Here is a 16,251-nt window from a genome sequence, read left to right on the forward strand (position 1 = left end):
TGAAATGTAATCACTCCGAAGACTTCACCTTCACTCTAATAACTCCCAAATCCTGATCCAGCCCAGTTCTCCTCTGAGTTCTAGGCCTGAATATCCCACGGTCATGTGGTCACATCTTATGCAAATTTCCCTCAACACCTGCCTTCCCTCACCTCACCCCTGGTTAGTGAGCAACTTCAGTGCCCATACAGTTGTCTGAGCTGGAAACCTCTCAATTCATTCCTGGTCCTTTCCATGCTCCTCAAGCCCCCCCCCCCCCCACCCCCCCCCCCCCCCCCCCCGCCCACCTCGATCTCATCCATCTGCATTCGTCTGCTGGGGCTGCCATAAAGAGAACCACAGGCTGGGTGGCTTAAACAACAGGAATTTACTTCCTTACAGTTCTGGAGGCTATAAGTCGAAGATCAAGCTTCGGGCCGATTTGGTTTCTGGTGCAATCTTTCTGGCTTGCAGTCTTCACATGGCCTTTCCTCCAGGGGTGTGTGAGGAGGTGGGAGCTCTCTGATGATTGATTTCAGAGAGGAAGGGAGAGGGAGAGATAGAACCATCAATGATGAGAAAGAATCATTGATCAGCTGCCTCCTGCAAGCCCCCTACTGGGGATCGAGCCTGCAACCTGGGCATGTGCCCTTGATCGGATTTGAACCTGGGACCCTTCAGTCTGCAGGCCGACACTCTATCCACTGAGCCAAACCAGCAAGGGCTCTCTGATGTCTTTCTTATAAGGATACTAATCCTATCAGATCATGGCTCCTCCCTTATGACCTCATTTCACCTTAATTTCTTTTTAGAGGCCCCATCTCCAAATACAGCCACACTGGGGGTTAGGGCTTCAACATATGAATGGGGGGTGGAGGGGGGCGGTGCTGGTGGTAGAGCTCCTCTCACCAGCCAATCCCTAGCAGTTACTCTGGGGTATTTCTTCACCCCACCTAAGGTCGTAACCAAATGCACACATCCATCTGAGCATCCCTGTCCAGCCATGCTTCTTCTCTTACCTTGGTTTTGGGGCTCAAGGGGCAACTCCTTCACCAGAGTTTAGTCAAGACCTTTCCCCAATGCCAGCAGCTGCTCCACACCCTCACCTCCAGGGACTTCTGCCACCCCAACCTAGTCTCAGATCTGCATGAAGTCTGCCCCTGACCTCAGCTGGAGGGCTGTGTGACTGCAAGTGTTACCAAACCTCTCTGGGCTTGAACTTTGCTGAAAGCAGCTGGCCCCAGCACCACCATGCAGATAAATCATCCTCGTAGGTGCCAGGCCCTTTGCAAACATTATTTCCAACCCCATAAAGTCTGTGTTATTATCCTTATTTCAAGAAAGTAGAAACTGAGGCTTGGAGAAATGCCTGGCCTGAGGCCATGACTTACTGGCCTCGGGAGCAGGCCGGTCCGACTCCACAGCTGTTTCTGCTGCCCAGGCAGTGTCTCGGGAGAGGCAGAGGCATCCAGGAACGTGGACCAAGCTCTGTGTGTCTGGGGACATGGACTCACTTGGAGCTGCACGTCCATCAGGGGTCAGCCCAGGTGCTGGTCTGTGGTCTAGGGGCCTGTGGGCTGGAGGCCCCTGGTGGACAAGCAGGCAGGCGCGTGCGTAGGACCATGGCTGGCTCTATGGACACTGCCTTGCTGTGCTGGGTACACGGCCCACTTTCCGTGCCCGCCCCCTCAGGCCTCCCGGCCCCACTCCCACTGCCTACTTAAGCAAGAGGCCCCGACTCCACTGGCTCAGGCACCGCCAGCTTCCAGAGTAGGAGAGCCGCGCTGCAGGCCTCGCGCCCGGGATGAAAGGTCCTTCTGTTTCACCAGTTCCTGCCGGTGCGTTTTGAATGATGCTGCTGAGCTGGGTGGTGGCGGGAGCTGATTCTGCTCACCTGGGAGGGGACGGAGCCGTGTGGCTGGCAGAGGGAGGCTCTGGTGGAATCTTTCCCATTTTAATCCCTGACTTGATGTGATCTTATTTTCAAAGAGGGGGGAAGGCTGTAGTTTGTGAAAGGACAGAGGAGAGCACATATCAAAACAAGGTCTGGCTCAGAATATCAACGATCTGACATGTAATTTTAATGTCCTGTAATTTTAAGGTTGTGGAGATTCCATTTCCCCTCAGGAACCCCTCCCTAAATAGTTAGTTCCTGTCATTTAATTCTAATTTTAAAAAACACACTGGGTATTTTTTCCAGAAGAGTTTGGTAAGGGAGCAAGGCTGGACAGCTAGAGGGGCCGGTTTGGGGGACAGTTGAGGGAATGTCCCGGACACACTCTCATTGAGATGAGGAGTGAGCAGAGGGCAGTGGAGCCAAGTCGCACAGGCCGGATGGCTCAGGAGAGGCCTGCCTCTTCCCAGGGGTTGCCAGCCTGTGGTCTGAGGTCAGGTGAGCCCAGCAAGAGGGTGAAGGACAGAGGTTCATGCAGGTTGCAACCCTGGCAGATGTTGCAGGGACAGGGACAGGACCTCCCCTGGAGGCCAGGACAGCAGCTACCCTCTGACCTCTCAGGAGGCTGGGCTACCAGGCTGTGGGTGAGAGAGACACCTACCTACAAGATGCTTAACTCAGAGGAAATAAGCCAGGGTGCCCACACTGAAGCAAGGGCCGTAGGGGAACACAGGTCACCTCGGGTAGAGCTAGGACCTCGGAGCTCCAACTTCCTTCTCCCTACCCTCACCTGGCAGCACCAAGTACCCATGCTCATTTGGTCCTGGCCGTGGCCATTCAAGACTTTGTAGTGACCCCCAGGATTACAGGGGAGGGGGCATCTGAGACTCACAGGTTAAATAACTCGCCCAACACCATTCGTGACTGGAACCCACGTGTCACGGGAGCTTTTCTGTATGGATTCCTAATCAGGAGGGCACCAACTGTTTGCCAAGTGAGGAGTCACTCCTTCCAGTCATTCTGCAAACATCTCTGGCTTGGGGGGCAGAGGGACTGGGACTCCAGTTTCAGATTCTTCTGAAACACTTAGTTTGGGTGACTTTACATAAAGAACAGGGAATGGTCCAGTGGGGAGCTGGGGTGGGAACAGTCTCCCTACCTGGGATGTGGGGTGGTTAGAGGGCTTTGGGCAGGAAGCAGAACTGGCTGGGGAAGGTGGAGAGCCAAGGAGCGCCGCCCGGGAGCCCTCGCCTGATGGGGGCTCAACTTCCAGGGCCTGAATCCAGGGATCAGGGCCAGGAGCTAAGATCGGCTGGAAAGTTGGGGTCTGGACTTAGGACTGGGCTAAAGAGCCTGCACTGTTTATCTGAAGCCAAAGGGCAAGCTCAGAGGGTTGCCTGGGGCCAGGAATCAGGGGGTGGGACCAGAAATCACGCAGGGCCGACACCTGAGGTCAGGGACCCAGCTAGAAGGGTGGGGCGGACCAGACAACAGGACCAGCCTAAGAGCCCCCAGTGGGGCACCAGTGACTTGGGCAGAGATCTCGGACTGAGTTTGTGAGTGATTCGGGAAGCTGATAGCAGCCCGCCCTGCCACCCCCCTCCACCTCCGCTGAGCCTCTCCTTCCGAGTCCTGTGTACTTCCCCTCCCTTATCTGCTGCCAAATCCCCCTAGTTCTTCCTCCCCACAGCCTTCCTCCCCCACCCCACCCTGTCCAGTCCTGGTAACCACTGTTCCCCCTCCTGGGCCTGGCTCAGTTTTCCCCCCACCCCAGGGGTCCCCTGGGGAGAGCTCTGGTTGTTCTGGCTTCACCTATCAGATCAAACCCAGGCCCCGCGGCAGGAGCTCTGAATTTGCCTCTCCCCTCCCCCACCCCACACGCTTCCGCCGCTGCCCGACCTGTCCAAGTCAGTCCCACAAACCTCCCTTCCCACCCTCTCTGGCTGCACTAAGTCCACGGGGACAGCGGGGCCCACACCCTCTCCTCAGCGACATGGAGGGTGCGGCAGTGCCTCCTGCAGCCCGGGCGGGGCCCCTGGGCCATTGTACCCGGCTCACCTGTGCCGGGCTGTTCTGCTGCGGGTTGAGCTCCAGCCGCCTCTATAAACCGCTCATCATCTCCTTTCAGGTCCCTGACCCCACAGTGACGTCCACTCTTCAGACAGAAGGAAAAGAAGGTCCCATCGGCCCAGCCTCAGGTAAGACAGGGGCTCCTTAAATAATGTTTTATTTAAGCGGTGCTGTGTGAGATTGCTTCAGAAAAGGTTCTGCTGCTGAGTTAAAAAGTCTGAAAACACAGCTCTGGGCTCAGCAATCAGACAGGCAGTTCGGTCCTATTCTGAAGCAGGCCTCCTGTGGAATACAGTGCCCGCAGAGAGGGTATGCCTGATACACCCAAGATGGAGAAAATACAAACTCCTACAATGCGTAAAAAAGGCATCGAGGCAGCACTTCACAAAAATGAAGGAATACAATTTAAGTATCCAGTAAAATGGAACCAGATATCACTGCCCAATAAACTTTTAAATTTTATTTTAAGGCTAAAAGCCAGAGCTGGTAGGGATGCTATGAAGCAGACACTCTCAAACCAGTTGGGTGGAGAGCAGTTTGGCAACAAATATCAGAAGCGTTAAAGTTTACCTGGTAGTTCTACTCTCGAATCCATCAATAATTCAAACTTCTAGGCCATTCTCAGGAATAAAAGCAGAAACTAGCAACACAGTGACCCCGACAATGGGGAACCTCAGTCCAGGAACCAGGACAGCAAGACCATTATAAAAACCTTCCCCCTCCCAAATGTTGGCAAATTAAATGTTTGGGGTTTTTTTTGGGGGGGGGGATGGGTGTTGCCAGGCTGGGGGTAGAGAGTTTTGAGGGCCCAAGGTGATGGTGACTGGAAGGAAGAACAGAAGAGGAGGTGGATGAGGCTGGCAGTCCACAGGGAGGGGGAAGATGATTGGGATCTTCACTAAGGCCTCAGGGGACTGGACAAAAGTGGTGAGGATCTTGTTTTGTGGAACTTGACCGGGAAGAACAAGCAGAACAAGGGAGATAGCGACCGGGTCTTTTGTACTCTTCCCTAGGAACTTGTCCTGGGTTAGGGATCTTGGTTCTGGACAGCGCTCATTTACATATTTTGAATATGTTTGCATATCATTTATATTCACCCTTGCTGAGAAAGGTAGAGAGGAAAGGGAAACTCGAGTCAGGTGACCTCATCAGTGTGAAGAGCACATTCTGCGAGGTGTGTGCTGTGTGACATCTGCTCAGATGTCCCCAAGAAATGGATCTGTTAGTTCTGCTTGTCTGATGCTCATTTCTAGTCTCCCTCACGTCGTTGCCATGGACTGCCTCATTGCTGTGCCCCGCCTCACAGGGACGGAGAAAGGAAAGGAGGGAGGGAATGAGTCTGAGGTCTTGAGCAGGCTGCTGGTACCAGAAAGCTGGGTTGCTAAAGCCACCCTGGCTGGACTCTAGGTTTGCTGGGGGCAGGGCTGACACTTGACAGTCAGTCATCCAGGTTCCTATTATCTGCCCACTATGTGCACAGCACACAGCTAGGATCAGGTGATGGGATGGAACACTTGAGTGCCTGCAAGAGGACACAGAATTAGAACTCAGATCTTGACTTTCCCAGGACTGGAGGTTGAAGTGATTGGGTGAGCACTTCACCCCCTACTCCCCGAGCTCCAAGGCTGCTGGTGTTGGCCATGTGGGCAGAGCCCCTGATCCTGCAGAGACACCCCATAGGGCCACACATAAGGCTCTCCCTCCTTTAGTTTTGAGGGAAGAAATAGACCAACACTGCTGGAGCCTCCTTTCCCTCAGTCCTGTTTCTAGCTGGGTAGAGCTGAAGGTATGAGGGGCTGGTCACCTTTGTGGTGTGCAGACTGCAAACATAATAAATGCATGAAAACTGCCATCTGTCCTGAGAGAAATGGCCTGCCTAAGCCAAGGCCCCTAGTCATCCCTGGGGCCATAGAGGAGGGGACTGGTGGGGTTTGGCGAAGAGACCATCACTGTGACTTCCAAACCTTAAGCCCCTCTGCTGAGGCCTTATCCCTTCACACAGATGAAGGTTGTGAGGGAACAGCCCCAGCAAAGGCATGGAAGACTAGGAGGGCATGGTGGGAACTGTGCAGGTCGGGGCCCTGGGATTCTAGAAGCAGGAGAGGCTGCTGGGTCTAGCCTGCCCTTTCCTACCCTTTCTTCCCTGCCACATGCATCTTCCTGGGGGCAGCTGGGGCCACTGAAGAGTTTAACGGGGGAGCAACGTGGTCCAACGTGGAGCATAGAAAGATCCTACCAGCTTCCAGGTGGGCCACAGGGCGGGGGGAGGCCAGCTCAGGGAGACCAGGTGGTGGCTGTTGCAGTATGTCGGTGGGATGGTGAGGCTGGGCCTGGGCCTGGCAGGACCTGGGAATGGAGACAAGGGGTTAGGGAGGCAGAACAGTGGGCTGGTGAGCGGAGGCAGGGCATGGAGGACTGCTCAGGAGACAGAGCAGGTGTTGGAGAAGTGGGAGAAGGAGAATGAACTTTTAGGGGGAGATGAAGAGCTGTCCATCAAACTCATGAGGTCAGAGATTAGGACAGACACCTTGGCTGGCTGTCATCTGGAAACAGGTGACTCAAAAGGGGTCAACAGAGAAAAGAGAGAAGACGCAAGGGAAGGTCCAGCTCCTGAAGGGTGTGCAGGGGAAGAGGGGGCGAGGGGCTCTGAGAAGGAGCAGTCTCATGTGCAAGAAGGGAACAAGAAGGAGGAGAGACAGATAAGAATCAAGCAGCTTAAGCCTCCTGTTGGGCCTATTTCTTAAAGCAAATCTGGTTGAAACTGAACAGACTGGTTTCTCATTGACGCTGACCTCTGTTCTGTTAATTTTCTTTCCAAAACTTTACCGGACACCCTGTCCACCTTCTGTCTAGCAGTGGGGGTGATGCAGGTAGCCTCAAGTTGGGTGTCTGCCAAGACCCCCAGCCAGCCAGAGGGTCACTCGGTCCTCCCAGAGCGCAAGACATGGGCCCAGCCGGCCTGCTAGGCTCTGAGCTATAGCTTGCTGTGGCTCTGAGCCCATGGCCTGCTTGAGGCTAGCTGGGTCTGTATGGTGCAGGTGAGATGCTAAGCAGACATTTTAAGCATTTAAGTTAAACCCAACTAGGGATAAACTATGTCAGTGTGTCAGATCCTCCTCTCAGGCCTATTTCCCACGGCTACTCCCCTGTCCCACCCCCAGTCTCTTCCTGGCCTGCAGTCTGGGATCTAGCAGTCAGGACGCCCTGAGTGACTCTGCCTCCCTAGTGCCCTTTCTCAGCTCTCTGAGACCTCCTTCCCTTGCTCACTACTGGCTTCACCTGCCACCTACCACTTCCCTGTCTCCATACCCTAGGACAGGGGTGGGGAACATCCGTATAAGACCTGCAAAATCATTTGGTCTGGCCCTGCCAAGACATTAGGGATCAGTTAATTAAATGTCTGACCAAACATAGCAGGCTAATTTTTAGGTTGATAATTTTGTTTGGCCTGCAAATGATGTTATACATACCCAAATGGCCCTTGGCAGAAAAAAGGTTCCCCACCCTTGCTCTAAGAGGACCCCCCACACTCAAATATGCACGCCTAGAAAGCAAAGGCCCCGCCCCCAGAGATTCTTGGCCCTCGCTGTGCAATACCCCTTGCAATCTCAGTGTTGCATCTGTCTCATAAGAGATGTACCCTGAGCACCCCCTGCCTCCCAGCCTACCAGCTGCTGCCCGGCCCTTCCCCTCGCCAGCCCTGGCACGCACCTGTCAGCCAGAAGATCCGGCTGTGTCTGACCACGCCCCGCCTCCCAGGGCTGACCCCAGACTATCAGGCATGGGCTGTTGGCTCCATCTCAAGATACAGTCCACCTCAGTCCAGCCTTGCAGGCCCTGCTTGGCCCCTGTGGCCAAGCCCATACACAGATCTCTGGCAGAAGTTTCTAATGGATTTACTTCCCCATGTTTACAGGTTTACTTTGCTACCTATATCATCAGCCACGGCAGAAACAGTTTCCACTAAAAATTAAAAGATTAAGGCTCAGTTCCCCTGAGGCCTCATGGTCCCAAGGACCATGGGCACAAAGCAGGAGCTGACTTCTCAGTCCACACATTGAGGTGTTGGAAGGAGAGAGCCTCCCACCTGGTCTGGATTCAAGGCAGAGGAACCTCATTATTACCATTTAACAATGAAGATCTTTCTCAAAGAGGGTCGGATCTGAAGGGTGATCCTGGGAAACGGAGAGCTGTCCATCAGGAAGGCTTGTTTTTGGTAAATGGGCTGATCAAATGCCAAATCGGAAGCCTTCCTCTGTGGGTCAGGATAGGACAGGTTCTGCTGTGGCTTATCATCACAGGTTTTCTTCTCTCTAACTGCACGGGGCTTAGCAGGGGTCCTGCTCCGGGCCTCCTCAACCTGGGACCCAGGCTGACAGAGCAGCCACCACCTCAAACACTGCGGATGCATGTGGCAGAGGGGAGCTCTGGAAGGTCTCACACCTGCTGTTCAGTACGCAGGCCCAGCAGTGACCCGTACCACTTCTACTCACAGCTCACTGGTCAGAGCTGTCACATGATCTACCCAACCACAAGGGGACCAGGAAGTGCAATCCTGCCTCCTGCTTGAAAGCAGACGTCAGCTGCTCTAGGGACCAGGGAAAGTGGGGAAAGCGTCCTGTCCAAGGCTTGGAGGCAGATGTGAACAAGAAAGGACAAGGCTACCCAGAACTTCACAAAGGCAAAGCGTGCTTATTCTTTTAAAGTAATCACTCCTGAATGAAGAGGTGTCACTGTCTTCATTAGCATGTCTATACCAGCAATTTGGGGACACATAACCTCCTTAACTAGAGCCAAGAGATCTTGTCACCCTTTTCAGAGTAGGATTCAACAGCCAAGAGCAGGTATTGACAGGCCTACCACTACCAGAGGGGCAGAGCTGAATTGGAACCCAGAGCCTCAGAAGGCCCTTGGAAACAGGTTGGGTGGCAGAAATTAGATGGAACTTGGGGTACTCGACCCAGCATCTCTCCCCCACTGACGGACACATGACTAATTCACAGTCTTATGCAGATGAGGCTCTAAGTCTCACCGCTGTAGGCAGCAGACTCCATCAGCCTCCAATCCTCTCCAGTTATACATTCTGGTGCAGGACCTGGCCCAAAGGCAGGTTGGAGGCCTCCCCAAGCAAGCAGGTTTGGCCTGAGCTGGAGCATCCTTTCTTAAGGGGAGGTGGTCTTCTGGCTGGTTCTCTCAGAGCCGAGGGCTCCTGTGGTACCCTGTGCAGAGGGAGGACCTCAGTATAGCGGTGGCCCAGGGTCCAAGATCTCTGAAAGGTCCAAAGACAAGGGCCTCAGCTCTCAGTGGTGAGCGAGATCCGTTCTCGGCCCAGAAATCTGGCCCTTAGCCCAGCCACCCAGGTTTGCAGCGAGGGTTGGTGAGATGCCATCATCTGATTTTATTTACTCACTAGAGGCCCGGTGCATGAATTTGTGCATGGGTGGGGTCCGGCCGGTCCACTCCGATTGGGGTGGCGGAGGCCAACTGAGGATGGGGCCAGCCGGGAGGAGAGGCTGCGGCCAGCCCTGAACCCTGGTCGAACTCCCGGTTGAACTCCCAGTCAAGGGGACAATTTACACATTAGCCTTTTATTATATAGGATTCGCACGGATTTGCTTTTTAATCTCTGCATAAATCCTCCTGGAGGACTCAGTTTGTTAAAATGTTCTTTGCAGAGAAAATGTAAGGCTGACTGTGAAATGATTCCCTTCAGAAGAATGTAGCAAGTCTGTTCTGTTTTAGGAAGGTTTGTTGTCTTCATCTGTGTTCTCTGGTGCCTTGAAATGCCTACACACCACTCAGCCGGCCAATCCATTCCGGGAGGAAACACTGAGCTTGAAACACAGCTGAACACCGGGTCTGCAACAGTCATACCATTTGTGTGGACTTGTATTTAAAGTTCTACTCCCACAGAAAGTATGTTGTCATTTCTTCTTTGGCAAAGGACGTTCCAAGCCTTGTTCAGCTCATGAACCATTAACATCAGCCCTCATGTCAGGGAAGCGGGGACGTGGCTGGAACAGAGGCCTCACCCCGAGAAGCAAGATTCCTCCTGGTCTCCATCCCTGAGGAGGTCTCCCTGAGGGAGGAGGTGGCACTGGCTGGCTGGGACACGCTGGGGGCTGGCACTCAGTCAGCCATGCAGCACATGCCACAGAGCTCACCTGAGGAGGGGACGTGACCTGTGGGGGGAGTTCCAGGATCCCCTACTTAGGGCTCTTGGTGAGGCTCAGTTCAGGCACAGACCCCAGCACCTGGGGGTCTCAGAGCACCTGAGGCCAGAGGCCACGCCCATCTAGATGCCCAGCTGTTGGCATGTGGCCTCCTGGTTTGAGCCTCACTTAGAGATGTTGAAGCCTCCTCTCCAGTGGTTGCACTGCCAGCCCCAGTCCTGCCCTGGAGCTGCCTTGTCAGTGCTCAGATGGAGAAGACCCTGGGAACAGTGATCGCAGACCTGATTTTCACCATGGAGGAGGCCCCACCCCGTTTCCCCACCGGGGCTCAGCCTCCCTGAGAGCACAGGGCTGGTGGGAGCCCTATGGGCTTCAGCTTCCGGCAGACTCTCAACCGACAGATCTGGCTGCAGACAGGCTCCTGAGTATAGGACAAGGGTCCGTGGGAAGGAGAGATGCTGCTCCAAACGGCTCAGGTGTGGACTCAGGTGCCAGCCACCATCCAGCCTGTCCTTAATGACCCCCTTTTCAGTCACCAATAGGTGATTCTGGAATAGCAAGCAGTAGAGGGTAGGGTGGTCAGATCTTCAAGCTCAGCCCCCTCCTGTGTTGGAGCCCATACTCTGAGGCAGCCGCCCCATGTCACTGCAGCACAAGGTCCTAAACCCAGGGGTGCTGCTATTTTCAACGTTAGGTTGGTTCCGGCATCCCTCGCACATATGCCTCCAACCTGGCTTGAGATTTGCTTTCCAGTCACGTAAGAATCAGCTTAATCTGCTTTCTGAGTTCTGACATGGAAATGCCGAGGCTGGCTGACTGAAGGAGTGCACGGAGCTGCGCGCAGCCTGTTCCTATTCTCAGAAACCACATGATGCATTAATAGCTCCCATGGAAAGTTTCTCTGAAAATTTTATAGCCCCTTTGCCTGCACCTGGCTTCTGCGGGGGCCTGGGACTTGGGCTTGCACAAGCAGCCCACGACAGACAGTTCTACCAAAGATGGAGGCCCCAACATGCCCTGCACCCCCCTTGCCCCTCAACTGGGATAGCAGGGTGCCCTCTTTGTCAAAGCAAATGACCATATAAGGAGGAAACCTGAAGGCTCCAGCTGTATCTTGGGAGCCTTTGCAGCCAGACTAGTAATAAAAATATTACTAGAGATGTGGTAGGCACTGTGTTAAGCGCAGCACATGCATCGTCCCTAACTGCCCTGAGACAGTGTTCTTACACATGCTTATGAGATGAGGACACCACAGCTCAGAGGGCTAGTTAAGAGTGTGTCCAGCCCTAACCGGTTTGGCTCAGTGGATAGAGCGTGGGACTGCAGACTGAAGGGTCCCAGGTTCGATTCCGGTCAAGGGCATGTACCTGGGTTGCAGGCAAATCTCCAGTAGGGGGTGTGCAGGAGGCAGCTGATCGATGTTTCTCTCATCGATGTTTCTAACTCTCTATCCCTCTCCCTTCCTCTCTGTAAAAATAAATAAAATATATTTTATAAAAAGAAAAGAAAGGAGTGTGTCCAATATTCAGGGACCTGACCCCGTCACATCTGACACCTGACTTAGTGTTCAAAATGGCTGCACTGCTGTCTCCGGAGCGATGCTCACGGAGCACAAACCAGGACACCAGGTGTTGAAGGGCCTTCCAGGACTCAGGAGGGGGCCCCTCTTTGTCCTGTGGGCAGGCCAGGTTGTGCCACAGGAGGTTTTCACAGGGATAGAACTGATAAGAATTGAGTTTTAGACATGAGCTTGTAGACAGGATCCCTTTGGTGGTGACAGAAAAGCAACTCAAAGTGACTAGAGCAAATAAAAGGGTAATTTGTTGACTTGTTAACTAGAAAGTCTAGGAGTTGTGTTGGCTTCAGGCAGAGGGAAATTGGAGTTCAAAGATGTCACCATGGCTTGGCTTCTCTCCTTCCAGCCCTAATGCTTTTCCATCTCAAGGAAGGTTCCAGAAGCTTCAGGTTCTTAGTGCTTCCATCTCAGAGAAAATGCTGAGGGGTCCAGTAAGAGTTCTATGGAGAGCTTGGGTCATATGACTCTTCAGCTTGAGGTCAGGGGGCTGTGGTGCCGATTGGCCTGGTGTAGCTCACTGCCCTCTCCTTGGATTGGAGTGGGGCTGACAAAAGTGGGTCTGCCACAACCAGAGAGGTGGAGCAGGCTAGGACTTGGGCCTGTGTTGGTGCCTGAGACTCCACTGGAAGCTCCCAGGCTGGGGGGAGGAGGGGGATGGCCTGATGTGCAAACAGACACGTGCCTGATTAGAGGGATAGTGGGACTGTGCATAGGAGGGGTAGGGAGGCGAGGGAGGGCTTCAAGGAAGGGGAGGCAGGTGCTTTGGCTGTAGATGAGTGATAGGCATTTACAGGCACAGCTGTGTCGGTGGGAATCCCACTATGGCACACATGCCGTGCCAGACCCCCAGACCCAGTTCTGCTTCTGGGATGTGGCTTTCAGGGACTAACCTGGATTTGTCTGACACCCGTCACTCAGAAAGGCTCCTCTCGGTCGGTCGTTCTTTCTGATCTCCCAGCTACGAGTTGACTTCAAGTTTCAGCAGCTCAGAGCTCACGTTGCCATGCCAACCCCTCCCCTGCAGGCATCCAGGCAGAAATGGGCCGGCCCCATCTCAGGGCTGCCAGCCGATGTGAGCACATTCTAGTAATTGGATTGGAGCAATCCTCTCAGCCTTTCCTGCGGAAACCTCGGGCTTGGCCCAGCTCCTGCTAGACCTGAGCCTGTGGATACAAAGAGGATGGGAGGTGCTTCAGGACTCCCAGCCCTGATGCTCAATGGAAGGCTCCATGGGGACCAGATGGAAGGGGCATGAAGGAGGGACATGCCCCATCCTAGCCTCACATGAGAAAGCTCCCGACCCTCATCAACTTCCCAGAAGTTCTCCAAGGCTCAGAGATCCCAAAAGATGATGCGGGCTTCGTCAGAGGGGCTGGGGCTGGCCTCCACCAGCAGAGCTGAGGGCTTGCTCACTTTCCACTGCAAAAGACATTCAAATTCAAGTCAGCACCCACCCAGGACCCTTTAGCCTCTGCAGCAGGTCTATGCACCAGCATGCATGCCAGGCCCATCTCCCAGGAAGATGGGAAAAGGAATGCTGTCTTGGTGCCAGTGATACTTGGCTAGGAGTAGAGGTCCTGTCCACTGCAGCTTGCCCACAAAGGCTGTTGGGGACCCACCCTCCCCTCCATCAACACCCAAACAGGCCCCTCTCCTGAGGATGCCCTCCCCAGGGGATGTCAGAGCAGCTTCTTTGCCACTGCTACTGGCTGCCGGGCCCTGGAGCCCTCTGAACAGTCCACCACCCCCCCTCCCACGCTGTGGTGGCTGCACAGGTTAGCAACAAGGTGTCTCAGGGCTGACAGGTCACTGTAGGTCATCAGTAGCCCCACAGGAGCAACTGCACTGTGGAACTGCTTGCTGTCGATGCCTCATGCCTGCCCCAGAGTGAGTGGGCCTGTGACCTCCCGGGCCCTGCCCATGTCCTAAACCAAGCACTTTTCCTCTCCCTTCTAGATTTAGGGTCATCTGGGCTCCCAAACCTCCCTCAGCCAGTTCCCCTTCCACCTGGTCAACCTGCAAACTATGGTGCTCTCTGTCAGTCCTTGCTGCAGGGAGTAGAACAAGTTAGCAAAGGTCAGGGGCTCCAACCTAAACAGGGTGGACAGCATCTTTGAGGACCTGAAGGCCCTTTGGGTCAGTCAGGGGCCTGAGAGTTCAGCAGGTGGGCTCAGGCTCCCCCCAGACCAGCGCACAGACCATCTGGTACTGCCTTCAAACTACTGAATCCACAGGCTGGAGAGCAAACAGGGCACATGGGCCAACCTCAGGGGAGGAGAGGCCAAGGAGGTGCAACAAGGGCTAGGGAGTGGGGAAGGAAACAGGGCCAGCCATCTTAGTGGCCTGTCCAGCTTTCATCCTCATGATCGCTTAATAGCCCTGGGAGACAGGGATCGCCACCATCATGGCATAGACGACAAGACAGGGGCTCAGCAAGCCTGACTCCCATGCCAGGATTTCCTTCAGGTCAGCCTGAACCTGGAGCCCAAGCTGAGTGTGCAGCAATGGAGCAGGGATGAGGGATAAGGGGTGAGTCTGGGGCCTCCAGTTATAGGACGGAGAGGTTGCCCTCTGTTGAGCACTGTATAGCGCTTCCCTCCTGCGCCCTCCCCCGCCCCCCCGCCCACCATCACCACCACTGGGACCCCAGCCCAGTACTGAGACTGTAGTGTTGGGACTGAGGCCATCCCGAGCAACCCTGGAAGCCACACACCAGGATTCATAAGGGATAAGCCTAGGGGTCATTGTCAGCTTTACAACAGGCATCTGAAAGAACCCAGCCTGTGGGGGCGAGCTGTGACAGCTCAGCACACATGGCCTTCGAGGGATCTGTCAGCCCCATCAGATAGCCATGGTGGACTTCACTCGGCAAACGTGCAGCCCAGGACAGGCACGCAGAGAACCAACGCACGGGGGAGAGGAAGGTGTTCTCCCGGAGACGGAGCCTGGGCTGGGCCGCCCACAGTGTCCCACCAGGCCAAGAGCACAGGCAAGGGCAAGGGCCCCGACAGGGGTGCAGGCTGGGTGCCTGTGGGCCCGCATCCTGCCCTGCCGCCCTGCGAGGACTCCGGGGCTCACAGAGAGGTTGCCAGTCTCCAGTATTTAACTCTCACTCTCCTCTTTCATGGGGAAAGTATAGATCAGACTAATTAATGTGCTGTTGTTTGTTTGCCCTCCTTTCATTTCACTGAGACAAAATAACCACAGAGCTTTAGAAACCAGCTCCATCGGTGGCAAGCCCTTTTGTGTCGCCTGCGTCAGCAGCTCCTGGGGTACATGCAGGGGCTGCCGGTGGGAGAAGGGCAGGTGGGCAGCTCCTTCTAGCCAGGGCACTGCTGAAGGGCAGCAGAGGAGGGGCTCTGGGCAGGGGACCCAGGGCAGCCGCGAAGGGTTAGGATGGAGGCGGGAAGGGCTGGGATGCTCGGATCTGCCACATCTCAGAGGGCTGCCATGGTGGTCAGCATACCTATTGGCTCCCTGGGCCACCTAACCCAACGATACCTGAGTGGGGACCACAAACATTCCGATGACCAGCCCAGGGGAGGCAGGAAGATCAGGCCTGGCCACTCACTGTCACTATAGGCAGGGCTGGGAGGAACCTGCCCAGAGTGTTTCTAGGGCCAGAGCAGGAGGACATAGGACAGCTGAATAGGGAGACACACACACACACACACACACAGTCCTGTCCCAGCTAAAACCAAACACCAACCCTGATTAGCCAGTGTTGGGGACGAGCCCCACGGAGAACAGAAGGGACTTCACTCAGGAAGCCTTTTATAAGCAAGGCCACATTCACCTCTAACCTGAGGACCACGGGCCAGTTTGCTTACAGGGCGATGTGGCATAGACAGAACAGACCCTCTCCTCCTCCCAGATCCTTCCTCCAGAACTGTCCTCAGCCAGGGCTCAGCCAAGCTCGAGTCCTCACACAATGTGACAGTGCCCCTCGAGGCAGACAAGCCCGCCTGGGAAAGCCAGGATGGGTGGCAACATGGACAGACCCCACCTCTAGGGCAGAAGTGGGGCCGGGCTGGTGAGACAGAACACGACCCCCCAGCTGATCTGGTGACGAAAACTCTGGGTTATGCTCCTACAAGCTTCACCACAGCCTCATCACTATGGGTCCCCAGAGGCTGGGTAAACACCCCACATTCTTGTCTGCATAGATTTCACATTCAGCACAATAAATGCACCTGGTGGCCTCGCCCGGGCAGAGCCCTGGTGTCTGCTCTGAGACAGGGGCCAGGGTAGACTCACTCCAGCAGCTTTGGCCTCCGCTGGGCCCAGGAGCTGTATCTTGGGAGCTTAAAGGAGAAGCTTGGGCCAGACCCTCAAGGCCCCAGGGGGCTTCTCCAAAGTTGCAGGGACCATCAGGGTCCCTTGTAACCTGGTAACTCTGACCATTCTGGATGTTAGTAGAGTCCAGGCTGGGCCTGGACCCCCGCCAGGTGGGGATTTTTGCTGGGGGTCAGTGGGAGTGAAATGCAGAAGTGGTCTGATGCTGTAGGATGAGTACAGTGAGAGCCTGGTTGTGGGGAGCCTTCCCTCGGGGGTCCTGC

At 54.9% G+C, this 16,251-nt stretch overlaps 1 protein-coding gene and 1 long non-coding RNA gene across 2 annotated transcripts in view; one reads left to right on the forward strand and one right to left on the reverse strand.

Annotated features, from left to right (window-relative positions):
- SMPD3 (sphingomyelin phosphodiesterase 3) overlaps window positions 1–16,251 on the forward strand; it is a 76,809-nt gene that overhangs the window by 46,575 nt on the left and 13,983 nt on the right. The window contains exon 2 of the mRNA XM_070398699.1: window positions 4,002–4,071. The gene's annotated coding sequence lies outside the window, so the exon portion shown is untranslated. The remainder of the gene's footprint in view (window positions 1–4,001; window positions 4,072–16,251) is intronic.
- On the reverse strand, window positions 395–5,550 carry LOC138997188 (uncharacterized). The gene is made up of 4 exons (XR_011468915.1): window positions 3,932–5,550; window positions 1,874–1,979; window positions 1,371–1,475; window positions 395–501 (listed from the first exon to the last, which is right to left on the reverse strand). It is a non-coding gene; the product is annotated as an uncharacterized lncRNA (long non-coding RNA).

The sequence above is a fragment of the Myotis yumanensis genome, unplaced genomic scaffold, assembly GCF_028538775.1.
Source record: "Myotis yumanensis isolate MYYU_CA2020_CCGP unplaced genomic scaffold, mMyoYum1.0.hap1 SCAF_18, whole genome shotgun sequence".
In the NCBI taxonomy this organism is placed as follows: Eukaryota; Metazoa; Chordata; class Mammalia; order Chiroptera; family Vespertilionidae; genus Myotis; species Myotis yumanensis.